This window comes from Glycine soja, chromosome 3 (assembly GCF_004193775.1).
Source record: "Glycine soja cultivar W05 chromosome 3, ASM419377v2, whole genome shotgun sequence".
NCBI classification, from domain to species: domain Eukaryota; kingdom Viridiplantae; phylum Streptophyta; class Magnoliopsida; order Fabales; family Fabaceae; genus Glycine; species Glycine soja.
Window position 1 is genome coordinate 28,637,045 of NC_041004.1, and position 25,913 is coordinate 28,662,957.

General features: G+C 35.4%; 1 pseudogene; it reads left to right on the plus strand.

Moving 5' to 3' along the window:
• The first annotated feature begins 496 nt into the window (after positions 1-496).
• LOC114405088 lies at positions 497-25,594 on the plus strand (annotated as a pseudogene).
• The last annotated feature ends 319 nt before the right edge of the window (positions 25,595-25,913 follow it).

Sequence of the window (25,913 nt, forward strand, 5' to 3'; positions counted from 1 at the left end):
GCTATCTTTGATTGATTTATTTGGTCTAGGGTGTGAGTGTATGACTAGTATGTAACTAAAATAATGTTGTTGACAAAGTAGAGTAAGCTCCAGTAGAATTCAATAGAAACATAATGAAAGCAATAAATAATAGCTAGCCATATTCGTTCATTCGTGTTGGATACGTACCAAATTTGGATCCAGCTGGAATTGACTAACATGATATAATACCGTAAAAAGAAAGAAAGAAAAGACTTAATTTTTATTAAATAAATACTCATTATAATTGTTAGTAATAACTAATATTTTAATAAGGCTTGTTTATATCATTGGTCTTTTTAACTAAGGTCTCAACTTTGAACTTATGGATGAAAAAAATGTGATTGGAAGGAGAAATCTCACTATAAATAGTCAATTAGGTTTTTTAATAGAAATTAGTTATCAACAAAATTGGTGGATACTTTACATTATTATCGTGGGTTAAAAAAAACAAGGCTTGTTTATAAAACATTGCATGAATTACATAAACAGAATCTCAATGAACACATGAATCTACCTAGTCATGGTTTCTCATCAGCTTGCCACATGGCCTTGCTCAATGGTTTTGCTACAAATCTTTGTTGTGGCTCAAACCAGAAGTAACAAAATCATTGGTCACTCTCTTCTTAAAAAAACTAGCAAAGCCTCATGGATGGTTTCACCTCATGGTCAATCAAGAAGAAACATAGTTGTTGGTGATTCTCTTTTAGCCAAAACAACTAGCAACAATAACAACCCCTCATCATGGGTGGTTTCACCTCTTGGTGACTTTGCCTTTGGATTTGTCCTACTTGAGGACACTAATAATTTCTTGGTTTTCATTTGGTATGCTAAGATTCCTGAGAAAATTGTTGTTTGGTATACCAATGGAGAGACTCCTGCTTCAAAGGGGTCAAAGGTTGAACTCACTGCTGATGATGGATTAGTGCTCACTGCCCTAAATGGTGAGCTATTGTGGAAAAATGATAACCATAATGGTAAAGTTTCACTTGGTTTCTAAAAGGACAATGGCAACTTTGTGCTTGTGGATGAAAACCATCAAGGTGTGTTATGGGAGACTTTAAAGGATCCAAGGGACACCTTGTTGCCCTCACAATCTCTTGAAAAGGGTGAGAAGCTTTCATCGAGATTTCTAGAGTCAAATTTCTCAAAGGGGAGGTTTGAGTTGCTTCTTCAAATGGATGGTATTCTTTCGATTCATGCTTTGAACTCACCCTTTGAGTATGCCAGTGAAAACTACTATGAAACTAGGATTGAAGAGTCCAACACATCGAGTCCTGGAACTCGGTTGGTGTTTGAACCATTAGGGTACGTGTATATTTTGAGGAAGAACAATGAGAGATACAACTTGTCAACATGGAGTAGAGCCTCTACTAATGAATCTTCCTTTAGAGAAACTCTTAATTTTGATGGGATATTCACACTCTATCAACATGCAAAGAGTTCCTCTGAGAGTGATGCTTGGAGTCCTATTTGGTGTTTGTGGGTTTAATAGTTTTTGCACGTTGGGAGGTGATCAAAGGTCAAGTTGTCAATGCCCAAAATGGTACTCTTTGCTTGACCCTAATCACCCCTATGGTAGCTGTAAGCCTGATTTCATACAAGGATGTGCAGAAGATGAGCTGATTGGAAGGAAAGAAGATGTGGCTGAATATGATTTTGAAGTGTTGATAAATACAGATTGGCCTCTTTTAGATTATGTGCTTCTTAAGCCTTTTACTGAGGAACAATGTAAGCAGTCATGTTTAGAAGATTGGATGTGTCCAGTTACCATTTTCAGATCAGGTAATAGTTGCTTTAAGAAGAAGTTACCTCTTTCCAATGGTTGAGTTGATGTTGTTGGACTTAATTGTGCCAAGACCTTCATGAAAGTGAGGAAAGATAATTCCTCTTTGGTTGTTCCACAAGCCAAAGTGAATGAGAATAGTAAGAGCACTTTAAGTGTGCAACATCCCATTTTTTTCATAAATAAATTTAAAAAGCTTTTTAGTAAAAATAAATAAATAAATAAATATAGAAAAAATAATAGGCGGAGTACCCTATGTATAAATAGCTATGTTAAGTCAGGTGTCTCCTCTTGGCCTCATTTTCGTTTTTCTCCTTCTCCTCTCAAAATTCTTTTTTTTTCCCGCAGCCCACCAAACATATCTCAGAAATATGACGATCTCCAACTCATTCACCGTTGGATCATCGTGAAATTTGAGCACTACATTCACAACCCAATTCTGAGCATTCTCACCGTTGGGAATTTAGATATCATGTCTGAGCTAAGAGAAATATCCCTCGGATTGTAGCCTTTTCCTTTCCCGCAGAAACCCAGAGATGTCTCGGTAAAACTATGATCCCGGTTATTGTCATGAAAGTTTGATATGTTGTGTGAAATTCAATTGCGCACACCTTCACCGTTGGGATTTGCGAAATAATTTTCGTGGAGGGAGAAAAAGGAATCGCACAAAGACAGTACAAATGGAGGCTTCAATCTCTTCTCATTCTCTCTAAAATTTGGGAACCCTATCAGAGCAACTAGAGGAAGAAATTGAGGAATCCTAGGAACTTGCTAGAGATGCTGCTATCGCTTTCGGAAGACACGTGAGTCTGCTTAGAGGTAAGGGATGAGTTATTCACAATTGGAGATTAATGAGAATATGTGTAGAGATCCTTAGAGTGTCAATTGGAATGGGTTTTGGGGTGTTTCCGTCTTTTTTTATTCTATCCTTATAGTTATAATTGTGAATTATATATGTTTGACAAACCAATTTTTGTGAAATTGATATGCTATTGTGTTGAGCATGACCCTTATAAATCGAGCATTTTTCTAATTAACATGAATTGATGAAATAAAGTGAGGAGAAATTTAGAGTGAGATATTAATTTTGTATTTTCTCTTTTTCTTGCTTTTTAGGTTTTTTATATATAATTTAAAAATTAATATCATAATTGAAATTGACCAAAGTGTTCATATAATTATTTAAAATTTATGCATTGAAAGCTTACTTTAAAATTTGTGATTCAATATGATGTATGATAGTTTATATATATAGAAGTAGTTATTTATATTAATAATTTATGTAAATAATATGATTCCAAAAATTATTAAGTGTTGGAGTTTAAGAATATTATGGTTAAATTTGATAAACATGTGTATGTTGTACCTTATGATTATCATTAGGAATGTTATGAGATGGTTGATGTGATGTTATGAGATGTTAAAGTGTGGGCATGATATTCGATTGTGGATAACTGGATGTGTTTAACACTTGATGTTACATTAATTATATTGAGCTATGAATTATACAATAACCTGACCAGTGTTTATGCGCAATGTTAAAGAGAAAGTGTAGGTTCCTAGTTAGGAACCAGTGTTAAATTGTAACGCAATGTGTTAAACGTGTTTGAAACATGAGTGTGAGGTCATGGTATTGTGTAATTTATGAGCAGTGTTTATAAACGAAATATGTGATGAATTGTGGAATAACATGTTGCTTTGAGATTGTAATATTGTTATTGAGATTGAGTATAAGTGTAAAGTTGAACATGTGTTAATTTGTGAGATACATGTAAATATGTGATGATGGATTGTGACACTATGAGATGTGAAATTGCGAATGAGTTTTAGTTGTGGATAAGTGTATAGTTAACACTTGATGTGAAATTACTTATGTTGTAAGCTATGAATTGTATAATAATCCGACTAGTGTTATCTTGAGAAAAGCGTTGATGCGCAGTGTTAAAGAGAAAGTGTAGGTTTCCTATTAAGGAACCAGTGTTAAAGAGAAAGTATATTTTTCCTATTTAGGAACCAGTGTTAAATTGTAGCGCGATATGTTGTACGTGTTTAAAACACGAGTATGAGGTTGTGGGTATTGTATAATTCACGAGCAGTGTCTGTGTGCTAAAATGATTTTAGGGGTTGGACCTGAATCAGGAGGGAGAGGCCCTAACGGACTCTTCGAAGTGTAGGCCTTGAGGGTCACCGGGTTTGAGTGCTCCTTTAAGCCTATGTTGATCCCATATGGTTGGAGTATTCTCGCAAAACATCGTGACCCTGACTGGTCTCCCTATGATCTTACTTAGTGAAAGTGATGTGACAAACCCATTGTGTGGTGTGTCTTGTTATGTACTCCTAAGCGCCCTAGGGTGGTTTTTCACTGACATGATACCACATTGCATATAGTATTGAGTCTTAGCATAACTGTTGCATACGCTTGCTAATTGTTTATTATGAAATTGATGTGTTATTATATCTTGATTGGAGTGTGAGATTCTTGTGTAATGTGATTGATGATTGAAAGTGAATTTTGAATGACAACGTGATGAAATTACGTGAGTTATGTTTAAGCAAGTAGTATCTCATTTATATAATATGTATATTTAATTGTCTTGTTTCTCTATTAGCTAGGAATGTGATAACTCACTCCCTGTGTGTTGTTGTGTTTGGATCCTGTGATGATCTTGAACGTGTGTTCGGGGGAGCAGATGAATAGGTGGATGACTATGAAGAACCTCATGCTAGAGGACACGGGGACACAACGCTCTGATAGGATGTGACATTAGGATATAGGTTTTATATTAATTGTATGAAGCTTAGACGACCTTGTTTGAGTCGAGATTACTTTATTATTTATTTGGACAAGTTTGAATATGATGTAGAAGAAAATAAATGTGAGCCTTTTTCCCCTTTGGAAGACTTGTTTTGAAAAAAAAATTATAAAAATACTTTAATTAATATTTGAATTTTTATTCCTTTATTAGTATATATGTAATGGGTAAAGGGTGTCACAAAGTGTGGTTGCTTGGGTGGCTTTTGGCAGCTCTACATTTCTCAATGTCATATTAATTGGAGCCTTATGTAGGATCTTTTTCTTCATTTTTCAGTACAAGAAGAAGCATAGAGGAATTAGCAAAAGTGAAAAGGCCCTTGAAACTAATTTGCATTGCTTCAGTTATAAAGAGCTTCAAAGAGCTACCAATGGTTTCCAAAAAGAGCTAGGAAGAGGGTCTTTTGGTGTTGTTTATGAAAGAGTGATAAACATAGGCTCAGCTATTCCAATAGCAGTGAAAAAACTGAACAATTTGCTTTTCCAACAGGTTGAGAAGGAGTTCAAGAATGAGTTACATGTCATTGGTCTCACTCATCACAAGAACTTGGTTCGGTTGATTGGTTATTTGTGAGGTTGAAGTAGAAAGATTGTTGGTTTATGACTACATGAGCAATGGCACTTTGGCAAGTCTTCTTTTCAAAAAGGTGAAATGTGACACCCTCTACCCCACACATATATGTACTAATAGAAATAATTAAAAAAAATAAACTTAATTCAAGTTTTTAACACATATTTAAATACAAACCTTTCAAGAGGGTAGGAGGCTCACATTCACCTTTCTAACATCATCATAAAACTTTTCTAAATAAATAATAAATTCACTTCGGCTCAAACAAGGCCGTCTATAAAATCCTATACCCCAATGCCACATCCTATCAGAGTGTTGTGTCCCGACGTCCTTCAGCATATGGTTCCTTAAAGCAATTCACCTAGTCATCTGCTCCCCCGAACACAAAGTTCAAGATCATCATAGGATCCAAACACAAATAACACGCGGGGAGTGAGTTATCACATTCCTAACTAATAGAGAAACAAGACAACTAGATATACATATCATATAAACCAAATAAAACTTAGTTACACGTAATTCACGTAATTTCACCACTTTGTCATTGAAAGTTCACTTTTCACTCATCAATCACATTACACAAGAATCGCACACTCTAATCAAGACATAATAACACATCAATTTCATAATAAACAATTAGCAAGCGCATGAGACAGTTATGCTAAGACTCAAGCCTATATGTAATGTGGTACCATGTCAGTGAAAAACCACCCTGGGGCGCTTAGGAGTACATAACAAGACACACCACACAATGGGTTTGTCAGGTCACTCTCACTAAGTAAGATCATAGGGAGACCAGTCAGGGTCACGATGTTTTGCGAGAATACTCCAACCATATGGGATCAGCATAGGCTTAAAAGAGCACTCAAACCTAGTGACCCCCAAGGCCTACACTCCGAAGAGTCCGTCAGGGCCTCTCCCTCCTGATTCAGGTCCAACCCCTAAAATCATTTTAGCACACAGACACTGCTCGTGAATTATACAATACCCATGACCTCACACTCGTGTGTTAAACACGTACAACATATTGCGCTACAATTTAACACTGGTTCCTAAATAGGAAACCTACACTTTCTCTTTAATATTGGTTCCTAAATAGGAAACCTACACTTTCTCTTTAACACTGCGCATTTACACTTTTCTCAAGATAACACTGGTCGGGTTATTGTACAATTCACAGCTTACAACACAAATAATGTCACATCAAGAGTTAATCACACACTTATTTACAACCAAAACTCATTCACAATTTCACATCTCATAATGTCACCATCCACCATCGCATGTTTTCACGTATCTCACAATTCAACACATGTTCTACTTTACACTTTTACTTAATCTCAATAACAATATTATAATCTCAAGGCAACATATTATTCCATAATTCATCACATATTTCATTTATAAACACTGCTCATGAATTATACAATACCACGACCTCACACTCATGTTTCAAACATGTTTAACACAACTGCGCTACAATTTAACACTGGTTCCTAACTAGGAACCTACACTTTCTCTTTAACGCTGCGCATAAACACTGGTCGGGTTATTGTATAATTCATAGCTCACAATATAATTAATGTAACATCAAGTGTTAAACACATCCACTTATTCACAATCGAATATCATGTCCACACTTTAACATCTCATAACATCACATCAACCATCTCATAACATTCCTAATGATATTCATAAGGTACAACACACACATGTTCATCAAATTTAACCATAATATTCTGAAACTCCAGCACTTAATAAATTTTGGAATCATACTATAACACTCTACAATATTATTTACATAAATTATTAATATAAATAACTACCTCTATATATATAAGCTAGCATACATCATATTGAATCACAAATATCAAAGTAAGCTTTCAATGCACAAATTCTAAATAATTATATGAACACTTTGGTCAATTTCAATTATGATATTATTTTTTTTAAAATTATATAAATAAAAACCTAAAAAAAACAAGAAAAACAGAAAATACAAAATCAATATCTCTCTCTAAATTTTTCCTTACTGTATTTCATCAATTCATATTAATTAGAAAAATGCTCGATTTATAGAATTCACGCTCAACACAATAGCATATCAATTTCACAATAATTGGTCTGTCAAACATATATAATTCACTGTAATAATTATAAGGATAAAATGAAAATTGCAAAAACACCCAAAAACTCATTCCAATTGATATTTCTAAGGATCCCTACACATGTTCTCACTAATCTCCAATTGTGAATAACTCATCCTTTATCTCTGAGCGGACTCACGTGCCTTCAGCCAGCGATAACAACATCACCAGTGGTTCCCTGAGATTCCTTCAGTTATTCCTCCGACTGCTCTAATAGAATTCTCAAACGTCAGAGAGACGTAGAAGAGATTGAAACCTTCACTTGTATTGTCTTCATGCGATTCCTTTCTCTCCCTCCACGAATATTATCTCACAAATCCCAATGGTGGAAGTGTTCACAATTGAGTTTCTAACAACATATCCAAATTTCATGAAACTCCAACGGTTAATGAAACCGGGATCATAGTTTTACCGAGACAGTTTTGGGTTTCTGCGGGAAATTAAAAGGCTACAATGCGAAGGGTTTTCCTATAAGCTCAGACATGATTTTGAAATTTCAAACGGTGCAAATTCTCGGAATTGGGTTGTGAACCTGGTGTTTAAATTTCACGACGATCCAACGGTGAATGAGTTCGAGATCGTTGTACATAACAAGACACGCTACACAATGGGTATGTCAGATAACTCTCACAAAGTAAAATCATAAAGTGACCAGTCAGGGTCATTCTATTTTGCAAGATTGCTCCAATCATATGGAATCAACATAAGCTTAAAGGAGCACTCAAACTGAGTGTCTTTACCCCCAAGGCCTAGACTTCCAAAAATCCGTTAAGGTCTCACCTTCCTGATTTAGGTCCAACCCCTAAAAATAACTTTTGCATGCATACACTGCTCATGAATTATACAATACCCATGACCTCACACTTGTGTTTCAAACATGTTTAACACATTGCCCCCAATTTCACACTTTAGGTTCCTAACTTGGAACCTACAATTTTCTTTCAGCACTTCGCACATAAACATTTTTTCCAAGATAAACACTAGTCGGGTTATTATATAATTCACAATTCACAACATGAGTAATATCACATCAAATATTAACCACTCACTTTTTCACAACTATATCCCATGTCCATAATTTAACATCCCACAATTAATTAACTACAAAATATACTTAACAAATAGATAAACATGTATTATAATAATAAGATATATCTAACTTCAAAGCTTATAAATATATTTACATGCATCAAATATATATAACACCCCACTATACAAAGACATGTAATACTAAATATATACACATATATATATATATATATATATATATATATATAATTAATAATAACGATAATAATAAACATATCATTAGATAAATATTATATATATATATATAAGTAATTAAATGTACTAAAAAACATTAATATAAATATATTAAAATATTAATGTAAGTTTAATATATATATATATATATATATATATATATATATATATATATATATATATATATACACACACACACACATACACGTATATCTTAAGTGTATTCTAACGAAGTCATGAAAATTCAACCAACAATTAGAAACAACAGCTTGATTTCGAGCACTGCACCATCATCACGGAAATTAATCACAATTTTTTTTTTAGAATTATTTCAAAAATAAAGTACAATTTGATAGAATATATCCTTGGCAAAAAAAGAGAAAATGTTATGAGTATCTAAAGAAATTATACAATAGAGGAACAGAAAGAGGTCATTCCCCTTATGGTAAATTCCTCCTTGCTTAATTCATCAATTAGAAAAAAAGCCCAATTTTTTAGGATTCTCACTCAATAGAGGAACACATCAATTTCACAATAATTTTGCATCAGGATACCAATTAGTCCGTCAAACACAATAAATCCGTGATTTAAAATATAAGAACAAAATTACATTTCATAAAACAACCCAAAATAACCCAAAAATTGATCTTCTAGGAATCCCTACACATGTTCATTCTAATCCCCAAGCGTGAGTAACTCATAATTTACCTCGAGGTAGTCGCTCAAGCGTTCTCTGTTAGACAAATGGCCTCAGTTATCTTAAGAAGGGGGGGTTGAATTAAGATAACAAGAACTATTCCCCAATTAAAATTTCACTCTCTATTTTTAGATTAACAATGCACCCTTAACATGAATTACTCAAAAGACAATTCAAAATAAACTTCTTTCAAGCCAAAGATAAATAGCAATAAATAAAATAAGTTTAAGGGAAGAGAGAAATGCAAACTTGATTTATACTGGTTCGGTCACTTCCCGTGCCTACGTCCATTCCTCAAGCAACCCACTTGAGATTTTTCACTCTCTTGTAAAATCCTTTTACAAGTTCTGAACACACAAGGAAAATCCTTCCTTTGTGTTTAGAATTCTTTTATAACAAGAGACCCTCGGTCTCTTAATCCCTTTTCAGAAGTAAGAAGAAGAGAAGAAGAAATCTCTCTTGAAAGAGATAGATTGTACAATGAAGATCAATCACAATTCCTTATTGAATATGCAAGTGTTTGACCAAGGAATCTTTGAGAGGATAAGACATTTCAATTCAGAAAAACTCTCTTAATCTTTTGAGAGGATAAAAATTTTTGGGCAATGAAAACTCTCTCACAATTCGTGTTTCCAAGTCACATATAAATAGACCTTTAATGGCCATTCATAAACCATTTGAATAGATGTGACTCTTGGAAGTTATTTTCTGAAATTCTCCTTTGGTAATCGATTACAGGATTTGTGTAATCGATTACAGGTTTAAAAATTTGAATTAAAACATTTATTAACTGCTGGTAATCGATTACCAATATTGTGTAATCGATTACACAGTCTAAAATTTGAATTCAAATATTTAGTAGCTGTTGTAAATCATTTTTGGCCACTGGTAATCAATTACATCCTCTGGTAATCGATTACCAGAGAGTAAATCTCTTGAAAAACACTTTTTAACTTAAATTACTTGGCCAAACCTTTTGCTATATCAAATAGGAATTCCATTCCTGACATACTAGTGATCATCTTGATGTTGTGGCTTGTATTCTTGAATCATTGTCTTGAATTTAAACTTGAAAAGCGCATTTGCATCATTTGCATCAAATCATCATGATCATCATCAAAACACCAAAGTCATTTGCTTCTACATTCTCTGTTAGCAATGGTGGTGTTTCTGGTGCTCTCAAAAGCTCCTCATCCGGTTGCTTTGTTAGGGTTCTTGAAAGTCCGAGAAAAAAGAACATAATGTTTTGTTGAACTGCTTTAGGGTTAAGAGTTCTTATATATAGTGAGAGTTCTAATGACCTAATCTTATTTTTATTATTTATTTATTTATTTAAAAGAAAACCAAAGGAATGAGCTACTCGAGATAGCAGGGGTTGAAGATGATGAATAGTATTTGTGACATCCTGGAAATTTCTACCCGGAATTTTTGGAAACGATGTATTCTGAATGATTATATATATATATATATATATATATATATATATATATATATATATATATATAAGTATTATTCAGTGTATATGCATATATGTTCTTGATAGAAGTAGGAATAGTGGGGGCAAGATATGCGGGTTAGGCTAATTAAGGAAGAGAAATCCATAACTGGGAGGTTATGGGTTAATTCTTAATTAATTAGTTTAAAAATCATCATTTTGCGTGCGAATTAAAATTTAACAAAACCAACCTCTGAGCCACGCTCGGGATCTTATTCTGAGCGTTTTGATATATATATTGCCTACTTTCGAAAACTGGCCCCGACGGACGCAGAGAAACGCGAGGAACTGGAACCGGAGAAATGACACGCAAACCGAGGTAGGATTTTAGCGTTTCAAAGGTCATATTTTTCTCACTTTTTGTGGCTGAGTATGGGTCACAATCAAAAGAGAAAGTGGGCCCTTCTTTCTCCACTCAAATGAAGACATGTGGCATAGCTTAAATAAAATAATAATAAAAGAGGGAAAAAGCCTTTTAAAACTAAAAAACAACTCTCTCTCTCTTCACTCAGCCCAATTTCAGACAGCTCTCTCTCTCCCTCTCCCTCACGTTGCTTTTCTCCTTCTTCTTCCTCCACCATTGTCGCCCAACAAAGCTCCAACCTTTGGCCATCATTTCTGCTCCAAATCACGAAAGGAGGGCATTTTCGGAGTCGTGAAGCGCGTCTCTACGTGTGGGACTTCGAAATTTCAGGTTTGGGTGGACTTCTTTCTCTCTTGATTTTCGTGGGTATGGGGTTTTGGGAGATATGATGGGTAGTTTTGCTAGTTTTCTGCTTCATGATAGTTATTTGTGAAGGAATTTGTTGAAAGCATGTCGAACTTGCCATGTTTGGATGAGTTAAGCTTACCCATTCAGTTCTAGGGTTTTTATGATGATGCTTGTGATGTTTATGTGCTGAAATTGCTTATGGAAAACTGTTAGAGATGAAGGGTAGAGTTAACCTAGGGTTAGAAAGTGAGAATGTGGTGTTATGAGTGAAAAAAAAGTGAGGCTTTGAGAGTTGGAAGGTTAAATCTGGATTCTGTGGTAAATGGAGGTTAAAATGAGTTAATCCTAGCTTGAAATGCCATTTAGGACTTATGAGAAAGTTTAGGCTGAGCTAGAGAGAAAAACAAATGACCAAAGTGAACAAAGAGCCATTTCTAGGGTAAATTTGGGTGTTGTAGAGTCAAATTTTGATTCGGTGAGATTTTAAGCGTAAATCCAGTTTGAGCAAGTTTAGATTGATGTTATGGACTGGTGTGAGGTGAGAGTTTGCTTCAAATTTACCTCATTCTCAATTTCACTTTTCAAACCTAGAAAAACCATTGAATTGAGGGGTTTTGGACACCTAGATTTTGTGTTGCTGTGGTTTGAAGCTTGACTTTGGTTTAGACATGATTGATACATGATTTGGGACTTGTAGGATTTGATTTGGGCAAGATTGGATCAGAGGAAGTGTGGTTTTTCGAAATCTGCACTTTATGCAGAATTTTGCTGTGAAATTGTGCAGCAGAATTTTGCATAAGTGCAGAAAAATGCCATGTATTTGCTGGTTGTGGAAAGAGTAATGTAGAATGAGTTCTGGATGTTTGCTAGTAGATCCCAACGGTAAAAATGTAGGCTTATGTACTAGAGACTTCCAGTAAAATTTTGGAGTCGATCCAACGGTTAACGAATTGGAACGGAGGAATTGTTACTGGGGTCTTTAAGTGAGAAAAGCTGTGATTTTGGTTGGTGTTTTGGGCAGAGTTTTCTGCCTTTGCCCTGTTTTCTTGGCTGTGATAGTTTGTGGTGTTTGATTGTTGAATTACTTGAATGTTGGGGAAGCTTGGGAGGATTGATAGGGACCTGGTGTTGAGAGAAACGAGGATATGGGCTACATGGGAGTACGTGAGCTCAGTTGGAGGTGGGCAACAGGGGATGATGGGTTTATGCGCGCTTTGTGGATGTGGAAAACTTGTTGTGCACCATCGCCCGACCGCCACCTAGTACCACATGTGATGGGTACCCCATAATCCTACAAGCTTGAGATGAGGAAGTGTAGAAGGGTGAACTTCCTGCTTTTATTCGTTGACCACAGAGTGGTACCTGGAGATATGTCGCGGGGGTCAGGAGACCTTGGGGACGTCAGGTGGGGTGCTATTGCCCAAAACCAAGCTTGACCAATCCCGACCCAACCCGGGCATAGTCAGTCAGTGAGAACTTGTGATGTACCTAAACAGACGAGCTCCTGGCAGTCAACAGATAAAAGGAACAAAGACCACAAAGCATGGGGGCTTGTGGTGGCTGGCCAGCTGTGAAATTTGATTGATATGTGAGATATGGCCTATGGTAATCGATTACCAAGGGTGGGTAATCGATTACAAGGCTTAAAAATGAAGACAGGAGGCTAAGATGGTCTCTGGTAATCGATTACCAAGGGGTGTAATCGATTACCAGGCTTGAAAACGAGATCAGGAAGTCATGAGGGCTTCTGGTAATCGATTACCAAGGGGGTGTAATCGATTACCAGGCTTAGAAATGAAGGTAGCAGGTTGTAGAGGCCTCTGGTAATCGATTACCAGTCTGTGTAATCGATTACACAGAGGAATGGGTCACTGGTAATCGATTACCAGGTATGTGTAATCGATTACACAGTGCCTTTTTCAGGTTTTCATGTCCTGAAGCTGTGTGATTCGAGTTTGGCCTCTGGTAATCGATTACCAAGGTTGTGTAATCGATTACCAGAGATGAAAAGCCTAAAGATACCCCTCTTACTTGCATGTAATGGTTATGAGAAGTATTGTGTTGTGGCATGGTTAGATTCTTGTGAAAGAGTCTACCCCTTTCTTTTCTTCCTTGTAGATCGTGATGGCGGCGCAGCTAATCCATGATCGAGTAGAGATGGAGTGCCTAGAGGGAGCTTGGGAGACCCTCGAAGGCAACACGAGGTGCCGATTTCGGGGCACGATTCGATTTACGGCGACTTCTTTGGTGCATCCAGATGAACCCGTGCGCACGCTTCAGCGCACTGTGGAGTGGATACTACCCACGCCTACACCATATCGTCTAGTGGAGCCAGTCCAAGTGATCGAGGTGACGTCATCCGAGGAAGACCCTGAGGAGGATCCCGAGGAGCTACCTCCTGAGCCTGCGGTGGATGCTCTTGACTTTCTAGAGGGCGATGAGGACCCACTTCCTGAGGTGGATTCTCCCGAGGAAGTCATGTCGGCATCTGAGGCAGACTCTACGGAGGATAGTGGACCGAGAGAGATGGCGACCAGTGGAGGCTCTTCATCATAGTGGACAGTTCCATGGACTAGTTTTATATACTTTTTGAGGGTGGGTGTATCTAGGACTGATTGTTAGGTTTACTCTTTTGTTTTTGTATGGGTATACCTGTTGTATAGGAATTTGATGATTGTATACATGTGGCTGAAGCCATCACTGTGGACACCTTTGCTCTGGATGACACTATGTATTTTGTAAAACTCCCATATTTTGGACAGCTTTAAATGATGAATGCATTTATGATCAATCTTGTTATTAGAAATGAAAGCATTAGCAAATTTATTTGTAAAAGATTTTATCGACCGTATTTTATTCTTTTATTTTCACGTGATGACCTAAAGTAATGACTGGTACATTCTTCCTTTTGAGACAACAAAATAGTTTAGAGATTATGAGCGGTAAGAAAGAAATGACTCCGAATAGAGTTGTGAACTGGTCATTCAGGACTCTATAGTGAGAATTTTCCTTCTAAACCTTGTTATGGTGAAAAGAGAAAGAAATGAAAAAGAAAAATAAGAAAAAAAAATTACCATGGTTTTTGTTAATTAAATCATTACTATTAAACCAGTCATTATTTTGGGGACGCCACAATTGGTGGTATCAGAGCAAAAGTTGGATTCTAGTGAACCTGTTATGGTCTTGCTGTGTGAATGTTGTGTATCTCTGAAACTTGGAAGTAGGTTTCGGGGAGTGACGTTAAGTCACACATTGTGTGTATTTCTGCCTTTTTGTCTTGAGCATGGATGTGTGACTGATTCATAGGGTTGTTGTGTGTATAAGTATGTATAAAGAGAAGGATGTTGTTATAACTGTCATAGCCTGTGTGGTACACTCTCTCATTAGGATTTCTTGGGTACTAATAGTTTTCCTACAGGATAGGTATGGCAGGACGTGGTAGGGATCATAACCGTGATGTCCTCGACCGCATCACCGCTGTGCTGGAAACTCTAACGTGATGTAGAGCTGGCGGAGTATCGAGGACTCATGGCTTTCCGTAAGAACCACCCGCCAAAGTTCAGTGGAGACTATGATCCGGAAGGTGCTAGGTTGTGGTTAGCTGAGACGGAGAAGATTTTCGAGGCGATGGGTTGCCTTGAGGAGCATAAGGTCCTTTATGCGACATTTATGCTCCAAGGGGAGGCCGAGAATTGGTGGAAGTTCGTGAAGCCTTTGTTTGTTGCACCTGGAGGCGTGATTCCTTGGAATGCCTTCAAGGACAAATTCCTGGAGAATTACTTTCCACGAGATCTCAGGAAGAGGAAGGCGAGAGAATTTCTGGATTTGAAGCAAGGAAACATGTCCGTTGGGGAGTACACGGCCAAGTTTAATGAGCTTCTATAGTATTGGCCTCAATACCAAGATGCTCGGAATGAGGAAGATTTATGTGCTCAGTTTGAGAATGGGCTTCGGTTGGAGATCCAACAGGCGATTAGCTACATGCAGATCATGGATTTTAACCAGCTGGTGACAAAGTGCAGGATTTTTGAAGATAAGATGAAGAAGAGGCAAGCTAGAGGTGTTGGAGGACCTCATAGAAACCATCCTTTCAGAGGAAATGGTAACAAGAGGATGAAGCCGTATGCTAGCAACAAGGGGAAGCAACCTATGGCTACCTCCAACATGAGCCAGTCAAGGGGAACTGGGGTACAATGCTTTACTCTTTGGTTTTTGTATGGGTAGACCTGTTGTATAGGAATTTGATGATTGTATACATGTGGCTGAAGCCATCACTGTGGACACCTTTGCTCTGGATGACACTATGTATTTTGTAAAACTCCCATATTTTGGACAGCTTTAAATGATTAATGCATTTATGATCAATCTTGTTATTAGAAATGAAAGCATTAGCAAATTTATTTGTAAAAGAGTTTATCGACCGTATTTTATTCTTTTATTTTCACGTGATGACCTAAAGTAATGACTGGTACATTCTTCCTTTTGAGACAGCAAAATAGTTTAGAGATTATGAGCGGTAAGAAAGAAATGACTCCGAATAGAGTTGTGAACTGGCCATTCAGGACTCTATAGTGAGAATTTTCCTTCTAAACCTAGTTATGGTGAAAAGAGAAAGAAATGAAAAAGAAAAATAAGAAAAAAAAATTTACCATGGTTTTTGTTAATTAAATCCTTACTATTAAACCAGTCATTATTTTGGGGATACCACAATATTTTTGTTCTATAAAAAAGGAAAATGCACCATTTTTGCACTAATTAGGTTTTGAACACACAACCAACAAGTTACTAGAATTTGCACAAACCACTAGATCATTACAAGTTCCTTGATATTTACTTGTTTTTCATTTGTTATATTCTTATGTATTTCTATTTACCTTTGCAATTTATTGAGTTTTGATTTATTTTATGCATGAATATATTCTGAAAAATTTTTATTCCATGCATATATATATGAAATCAAATGCATAATATTATGTTTCAATTATTAAATTATATGTGGGAATTTTATTCATCATTGTATTATATCTTGATCTTGAAATGCATAACATGATTTATTCTCATATGACTAAGTTTTATGTTTAAGTGATCTTTATAATTTTGATTAATTATGGATTTGTCACAACATTTATAATTTGATTAAAATTATATATTAAGTTGTTTAAAGATCATATAAGGAATTAGGCATAATATTGTTTTATATACCACAAGTCCCGCTGATCTTGATGTTACAAACAACAAAAATGAAACACAAGTCATTAACAAATACAGAAATTAGAATCAGAATATTCCTCCAGTCATTGTCATGAAAGAGTTGCTTTGTTTTGGTTCTTCCAAACTCTCACTCTATCTCTGTAGATGGTGTATCAGACGAAAATGAAAGATGTGCTCAGGGACCAAACACATGTGTTGTATATAGGCATCTATCGTCAAGAATGCATTTAGTAGTCATTTCCACCCATTGGTGTCATCAATATTTGGCATTTCAACTTGAAAACTACTGGAGCACTTAACCTTCTAAGTCAACATCATAATGATAAAGACCAAGACTCTGATTTCCTGAACATCAGAATAGTTCAAAGAGACTGAGAATGCATCACTTGAACAATTTGACCAGATTGTTGTTTCAAAGTTCTTCAATTTCCATATGCTGCCACAATTATTGAGGGCACATCATAAAGTAAGATCTATCTGCATGAGAAGATGCAAGTTTGTTGAAAGCTATAGTTGTCCATGGAAAACACTGGTAAGAAGCCTCAAGATAAAGTACTGAACAATAATACTCAGTCTGACCTTGGATAGAACACTAACACACCAACAATTATAATTTCTACTGAGTCTTTATGAAGTAATCAACTTCAGAATGCTTGAAGATATGAAGAAGTGTTAAAAGTAATGAAGTCACACTACATTAGAATGAAACATCAATCTAAAATTCATCAAAGGAATTCATCTAGCATAGATTCATTCTAAGTAAAACATCAGAATAAATATTGTGATGGTTTTTTAGAATGACCATCAGAAAGGTTCTTCAAAATGGTTCCTCATAATGGAACCTCAGAATGTTTTTGACAGCTATCACATCATTATAGTTGGGAAATGATTTTTCTTATTACATAAGTATGACAGTTGTGCGGAGCCCTCTCCAATGGTCTATTTGAAGTCTTTTAAGGCATTTTCGAATGCTATGAAGAACTAAGTTGAAGCACTCCATTTCTACAACATCTTGAACAAAATCTCTTTGTGAGAAATTTTGTGTTCTAGCTTCAACCCTCTTTGTGAGAGTGACCCACTTTTGTATCGAGCTCTATAACTTGTAATAACTTTAGTTATAAGTGAGACATCCTATTCCCGAGTATAATTCCTCTTGTGAGTAGAAAATTTATTCTCTGTGTAGTAGAAGCACATACCCATATTCTGTAAAACCCAGAATTATCTAGTAAGAGTAAAATCCAATGGTGGCGATGGTTTGGCAAAAACTAGGTTGAAAATCCAATGGGAAGTTGGCAAGGTTGTGAAATCCAGTGGTTGCTGATGCAGTTATGAACTGGTTGTGTTTGTGGAAATTCATCTTAAAGGATAAGGATGAGATGTAATCCAAGGTTAGGGTGAACTAGTATAAGAATATTTGTGCACTCTTCTTCTCCATCTCTTTCTTTTTTGCTTTTGCATAACTCTAAAATCTGGTTTTAATTAAGAACATTAAATTTGTTACTCTACATCTTAAACAACATAAACAATTTGGTTTTGATCAAAAGGTTTTTATTGAATACCCATCTTTGAAATAAAAGGGTTTATTTTAATAGAATTGTTGCATTTTCATTCTTAGCAACTTGAATTTATATTTTGAGCTCCAAACAATTTTTTAAGCTATAGTAGTTTCTTCTAAATAATCATTAGGAATATTTTCCAACTAATAAAAAAGTCATAAAATTTTTTCAAAACACCAAATCAACCCCCTTCTTGGTACTTTTCTCACTTCACCAAATACAAAATTTAAAAAATTTTGAGGCACCAAAAATATATCAAAGCCTTGAATTTAATATTATGAGGATATATACTATAAATGCATTTTTTCATAGATTATTAAAAATATGAAAAAAATTTGGGCACAAAAAAATATATTTAAATCTTGAACTTAATATTATTGAGGATATATTTTATAAATTTATTTATTATGAAAAAACATAAATATATTCTTATTATTTAAAATTTATTTATAAATTTATATTTATAAAAAAATTTCACAATTTTATTAAAAATAGTTTTGTTACTATATTGAAAATAGTTAAACTATATATTTTTCAATATTTTTATTTTTTAAAACTGAAAGCTTTTCTATCTAAAATTTAAAAATAAAAAACATTTTTAGAAAATGAAAATAAAAAACATTTTTCCCAACTAAATTTAACGAGAGAGCCCATGTTCGATTTTCACCGTTTACATAATTTTCTTGGATCAACGACAACCATACACCACGAGCGAGATTAATTTTGACCCGGACAAAGTATCTTTTAAAACAATGTCATAAGAAATGGGACTACTATTGCCACTATCAAAAAATTCTATTGGTACTACCAAATATTTGCAATTACTTGATTACCCATAGTTCCATTTTCGCATACCTTTTTCGTTCTCTTCCCCTCTCCACGTTTAGCCACAGTCCCCACCCTAACTTTCTATTTTTTTTTCTCACCCAAAACAACTCCACTGTCATTGCAGTCACTATCACCGTTGTTATCCTTTGCAATCACAACCACCATCATCGTCCTTTCCTCTTCCAAATCTATTTCCAGATCTGATCCGAGCTAGATCTATTTCCAGATTGTGCTGGCCACCCCACCCAGGATAGAGATTGCATCATGCCGCATCGCGAATGGCACTAATCGGTTGTCGATCCTTTGCTGGAATTGGGCTTTTCACTACAAAAGAGGTTTTCCCCATCATAGGCTTTTCAATTCTTCATTTGATTTTGTGTGTATGATTGCACTGTTTGGAAGATTGACTTTGGGTTTAATGATTCCACTTGCAATTTGTGTTGTTGTGTGTTCATCTGTGCCATTTGTGTTGTTGTGGATGAAGACCAAGAATGTGCGAGTTAAGGGAGACCAAGAATGGAAGAAGTCGGGAGGTGATGGGTGAGTTATGGGAGGAAGAAGGAAGAGTGAAAAGGGGTTGAGGGCGACAAATGGACTCAACGGAAATGCGATTCCATTTATTGGATTTACATGAAATCTTGTTTTTGCTGTTGGAATAAAGGGTGAAAAAATTGCAACGGACTTACAATTTCATTATTGTACATACAACAATGAAATTGTATGTCCATTGTGTTGTGTGTAGTGAAAATATGATTTCATTGTACAGGATAAAAACATAATCGCATTTTAGTTGAGTTAATTTTTTTACCCCCAGTGTATAATAGAAATACGATTCTGTTGTACACTTTACAACAAAATTGTATTCTATTGCTTTATTTTTTTGTTTGCACCCCCAAATAATAATGAAAACAAGATTTCGTTGCATACTTGTACACCGAAATCGTGTTTTCATTGTCCCTTGTTTTTTCAACCCCCATTTATAAAATGAAAACACGTTTCTATCATGTTTCTATCAGGGGGCAATTTGGAAATATAGCTAAAAGGCACCAATGTAGGTTGTGCTAATAGCAAAATGTTTGCCATTACAATTAATTTTAATATAATAATGTATTTTTTTACATATATAAATTTTAAATAAAAATCACAGATTTCATAAAAATTGATGTATGTAAAAGAAAATAATTATTAGATCAAAATTAATTATCACAAAATTTATTATGTAAATTTATATGTATATTAAATATAGATTAGAAATTTTAGTGTTATATATAACGACATTAATTATTTTATAATATAATTGGTCTATTAGTTTAGTTGGTTAGAGGGTTGTGTTAGTAATGTAAAAGTCACATGTTTGAATCCTGCATGGATCATTAATTTTAAATTAATTTATAAAATATATATTTTTTTAAAAACTATAATATGTACATACAGATTGTCAATCCGTATACGGATTACGTGTTACTTATGGATTACGAATTCGTAAGCCTTATGAATTACGAATTTGTAAACTTACTCTTATCAAATCCATATGTTTATTAGAATGGATACTTTTGAAATTTACAAGAATTTGTTGGGTGGTCAAAGCAATTTCAGTTTCCGGTGCCCAAAACTCCGCGAAGTAGGGTAAAACCCTAGTTCATTTCACGTGCATGTTCCAAGTGTTGAAGCTCTCAACAGAGTTGAAGCTCTCAACAGAGTTATCATTCGTTTCTTCATTTTTCTTGCAGGAAGAGACTACACCATGAAGGTTTCATTCCCAAACCCTAGTTTTTCTTTTTATCGTATCGCTTCGATTAATTCATGTTGCGTTGGGTTCTCAATTTCCGCAATTTTATTTTGTGCAGTTCAACATTGCAAATCCAACCACAACTGCCAGAAGAAGCTCGAGATCGATGACGATCTGAAGCTGTAATTCCTTCACTTTTTTTGTCTTCATTTTGGTTTTTCAAATGTTATGTGGTGCGTGTGTTGTTTTTCTTCGTGTTAAACGCTTCGTTTCAATGGTAATTTCAGCTAGAAAGTTGTTAAGTTCAATTAAAAGTTTCTTAGAGTTGTTTTCTGTAGTTAGTGAGCTATGGTAGCTTTCTATCGAACAATGCTTATGAAACTGTTTTGTGATGAGTTTTCTTCTAGCTATGGGTATAATTGATTGTATCTTAGAAACTTAAGAAAAGTGTTGAAGAGGAAGTGGGTTTAATGGGACATCCTTGAACTGTGTTTTCTTTCTGCTGATCAATTTGATACGCACAAAGGAAAAGGAAGGATATACTTTTACAGTGTGTTTGGATTGGCGGTAAGGACTCAAAAACCATGGTGTCCCACCGACTTCCCACCACACCAGAGAATAGCTTTAAGGCTACCATGTTTTTTTCAACATGGTCCACTGTGGTTCCAAACTATCACTTTGATGCAATTCTTTATGTGCTCTTGATGCTGTTAGCCAATTAGAATTAGAGTTTCACCTTGGTTATTAGTGTAATAAAGGTTTGAATTAAAGGTTAGTATAGTTTATTAAGGGGTAACTCTGATTCTAATTGGAGAATAGTACTGAAAGCTTATAAGGAATTGCATCTTAGTTTTGTCCGAATCTATAAAGGAAACACATAGAACATCGGGAAAAGGAAATGTTGATGCATGCATTCCTGTCCTTGGACCTCACGTTGGCTCTGATCCTTGTGACTGTCATCATCCTCAACTGTGATTATTGGAAACACCCTCATTAGTTTCTGCAGCATGCATCCTGCTTGCAGTTAGGGGTGGATAAACGGGTCCAGGTCCATGAACAGGCTCACAGGGCCCGCGATCCGTGCGGGTTACGGACCAATTTTTTTAAACGGTTCATGGTTATGTCATATTTTTGGGCCCGCCCCGCTTAACCCGCAGACTATGCGGGTTTGGTCCGCGGGTTGCCCACAGCCCGCATTAGGTTTGATTTATGTGACCTTGACCCAATTATATTAGGTTTGATTTTCTCTTTTTCACTTTAAACTCTTCTTTTAAAACAATACATAAAGAAATATATTAGATAAAATAAAGATTTAAAGATAAAAATAAAAGATTTAAATTAAAAGATGATAAAGGTAAAAAAGGATAAGATAAGATAAATAAAAGATAATAGAAATAAAAGATTAAGATAAAAAAGATAAGTGATAACATGTTAAAAATCTTCATTTTTGATATTTTCTCTATCTTTTTCTCTTTTAATCTATCATTTTCATATATGTAAGCCATAAATAATAAAAATATCAATTCTCATCATAGACGACATCATATATTTTCGCTTCATGCACAACCCAGGAGGCAAATTGTAAATTACTAGTAGAACTGGCCATGAACTATGTAGAGTGCTTAAATTGCCATATGGATTCATTCCATCACTAGCTAATCCAAGCCTAAGATTTCTTGCCTCTTTGCCGAAATCTGGATACAAACCATCAATCTTCTTCCACTGGGAGCAATCAGCCGGATGACGGACCATTCCATTCTCTTATCATGCAATCAGTAACTTTTATTGCATACACCTTTGTACATATCACTGCATGTCATTGTCACTTGAGGACAAGTGGGTTGTTCTCTTTTTGCTTGAGGAAAAGCAAAACTATAAATTTAGGGGAGTTGTTAGTTGGTGAAAACGACTAACTTTTGTGTATAAAACTTGTGTAAATTGTATCAAACTCTTCCAATTTATGGTTATTTTGTAGTGTTATAAGTATTTTCTATTAAGTATAGATAATAAATACTTAGTACTTCCATTTTGTGTGTTTAATAATCATTTTCTCTCAATTTCAGATTAATTAGGCAATCTTTGGAAAGTGCTGTTTTTCACCTTCTCGTTAAGCCAATCTGCTGGCTTAGCAAGCGTTTGCTAAGCGCAACACTCATGGGCTAAGCGCGAGGAAGGCTCTGGAAGAAGATGAGTTGTACATGTTTGCTAAGCGCACCGTTTCATCTCACTAAGTGCACCGCTTCAGTTCATCCGCTAAGCGAGAAAGGCACGCGCTAAGCCGAAATTCACTAATGTGCGCTAAGCGGTTCATAAGTGCGCTAAGCGCACGAGCACGAACAAGGCCACCTATTTAAGCCTGAAATCAGATTTTAGAGAGAGAGTTTGGATTAGGATTCAGAGCTTTGCATGTCTAGAGTTTCTAGAGAGAGAAAGGTCCAAGTTCTAGAGAGTTTTGAGAGATTTTGTTATGTGAAGATCTGCAGAGACCAGAGCTTGAAGTAGGAGCTGGTTTGAGAGCTTGAAATGAGTTTGTGAGTGATTGTGAGATCCTAGAGGTGAAGGAGACATCCTCACCACTTGTATTTTTGCAATCTTTTATCTTGTTCTTCTCTTTGTTGTAAAGAAGGCTTCATGGTATGGAAAGCTAAATCCTCTATTGGATCTTCCCTGTAGGTACCTGATGTAAATATATTTCTATCTATTTAATGATGTTTTGTGTGTTCTCTGTGCTATCTGTTTTTCACTCCAGTATGCCTTTACCTTGATCAAGTAGATGCATGCTTTGTTAGGGTCATTCAACAGTGGAAACTGGTCTGACTCTAAAGTCCTTGATAGTGCAGGGCTAAGTTGTCGTACTATCACGAGGAATCGGGGTGTGATAACTTAGTTGTGTATGTGTGTCTTAATGCGGTCCTGGTTAAGTTTAGTCTTACAAGAGGAATCTGCGGACGATGCTTGATTAGGACTAGGCTAAACTATCATAAGGAATCGAGGTTTAGTATCTCAGGAGACACCATAAGAACACATGAGTATTTTTTAGCATCAAGCACCTATTAGGAAGACCAACGTGTTTCTACTTGTTTTTACACATCATTTCTCTCGCGTGATTTTCTTTCTTTTTGCACATATAGTTTATACACCTGTTCATATTCACACTTACATTTACACACCAGACACCTATTTGCTGAAATAGTTTACCAAATAACACAAGTTTCTTGAGAGTTCGATGCTCGGTTCTTACCGTTTTATACTACTTGTGCAATCCGGTGCACTTGTCGAAATTCTGAACAGTAGGCTTAAAGTTTAAATTTGCTTTAAGTGCTTCATCAAATGAGTAGGTTATGTGTGTGTGTGTGTGTGTGTGTGTGAGTGTGTATGTGTGTGTGGCTATGTGCGTGTGTGTGTGTATGTGTGTGTGTGTGTGTGCAATAATGACCAGATTGTTAATGGATAAACAAGTGCTAATAAACCAGAAAAAAACCAACATTTATTGAAACATGCAAAAAACTGATACAAAGAAAGTTGCAATCTTAGATTTATAATGCTCTAAAATCTGACATGAATATAGATAAAGCTGTATTGTTGACAGTTGTGTAACTTACTTAACATCTTGCTGCTAATTAATAGTAAATATTATAGAGATTAAAACATGGCTTCAACTTTCACAATGGTGGCAAGGGCTTCCTAAAAGCAAGCAGTAGAGGTACTCCCTACGCCTTGCAACTAAAGCTGCCGCAGAGAAGCAAGCAAAAGCCAAAATAGTTGCCACAAATGCACTAACCATAAGGCTACAGAATGAAGAAAAATGAAAAAACATCATTCAAAACTCAGCACTAGTCACAGAAGCAATTGGCCATTAATCACAAAGAAATTAACTCAACAAATACCCCAATCACAAAGCAATCATTTTTTCCCCTTTCCTAGAAACAATTACTTTCTAGTTTCCTCATTAAGTCCTTCTTTCCTTATAATTGACAAACTTGATTCACTAAATGCATGCAATCTACTCTTTAAAGCTTTAGTTTGATTTCTCACATTCAATTAGTTTTGTTGAGCTACTCACAAAACCTTAGAATCTAATTTCCTTTGTCACAAAGAGTTTGAAACAATGTCCATTTATGTTAATGATGTTATCCTAGTTATAGGTCCATCTTATCTAAACCACAGGATTGGTAATTTGAGTAAATTACGTAGTAAAACTGCAAAACTGGATCAATCAATAGAAAGAACCATGCTCAAGTTGCAATGAATATCATGTTAAAGCACCAAATATTAGAGAGAACCATGCTCAAGTTGCAATGAATGAAGATAATATGAAGACAATGCTTATGGTACATAGACTTCTTGCTTATGCGTACATGGCTAATGGTTCATTGGATAAATGGATATTCAACAAGAACAAAGAGGATTTTGTGTTGGATTGGGATACAAGGTATAACATAGCACTTGGAACAGCAAAAGGACTTGCTTATCTACATGAAGATTATGAGTCAAACATTATTCATTGTGACATTAAACCAGAAAGCGTGCTCCTAGATGATAATTTTAGGGTCAAGGTTTCTGATTTTGGTTTGGCTAAGCTCATGACACGTGAACAAAGGCATGTGTTCACGACACTTAGAGGCACTACAATGTATCTTGCACCTGAGTGGATCACAAACTTTGCCATATCAGAGAAAAGTAATGTTTATAACTATGGTATGGTGTTGGTAGAGATCATTGGGGGAATGAAAAACTATGATCCTAGTGAAACTTTAGAGAAATCCTAGTTCCCATCTTTTGCTTTTAAGATGGTGGAAGAAGGGAATGTGACAAAGATTCTTGACTCAAAGATGGAAACTTATGAAAATGATCAAAAATATTGCTTTTAAGATGGTGGAAGAAGGGAATGTGAATGTTACATTGTGGTCCTAATCATAAATATTGCTCTAATTATAAATATTGCTTTAAGTAGAGACATGGTCCTAATCTCTTACATAGACTATGACATCCTAAGCCTAGGAGTACCACCAAACACAAACTTTAAGGCAATCCTTACTTCTCATATAGTTTTTATTTCATTTTTAGTGAATTCAATTTATAGTAACA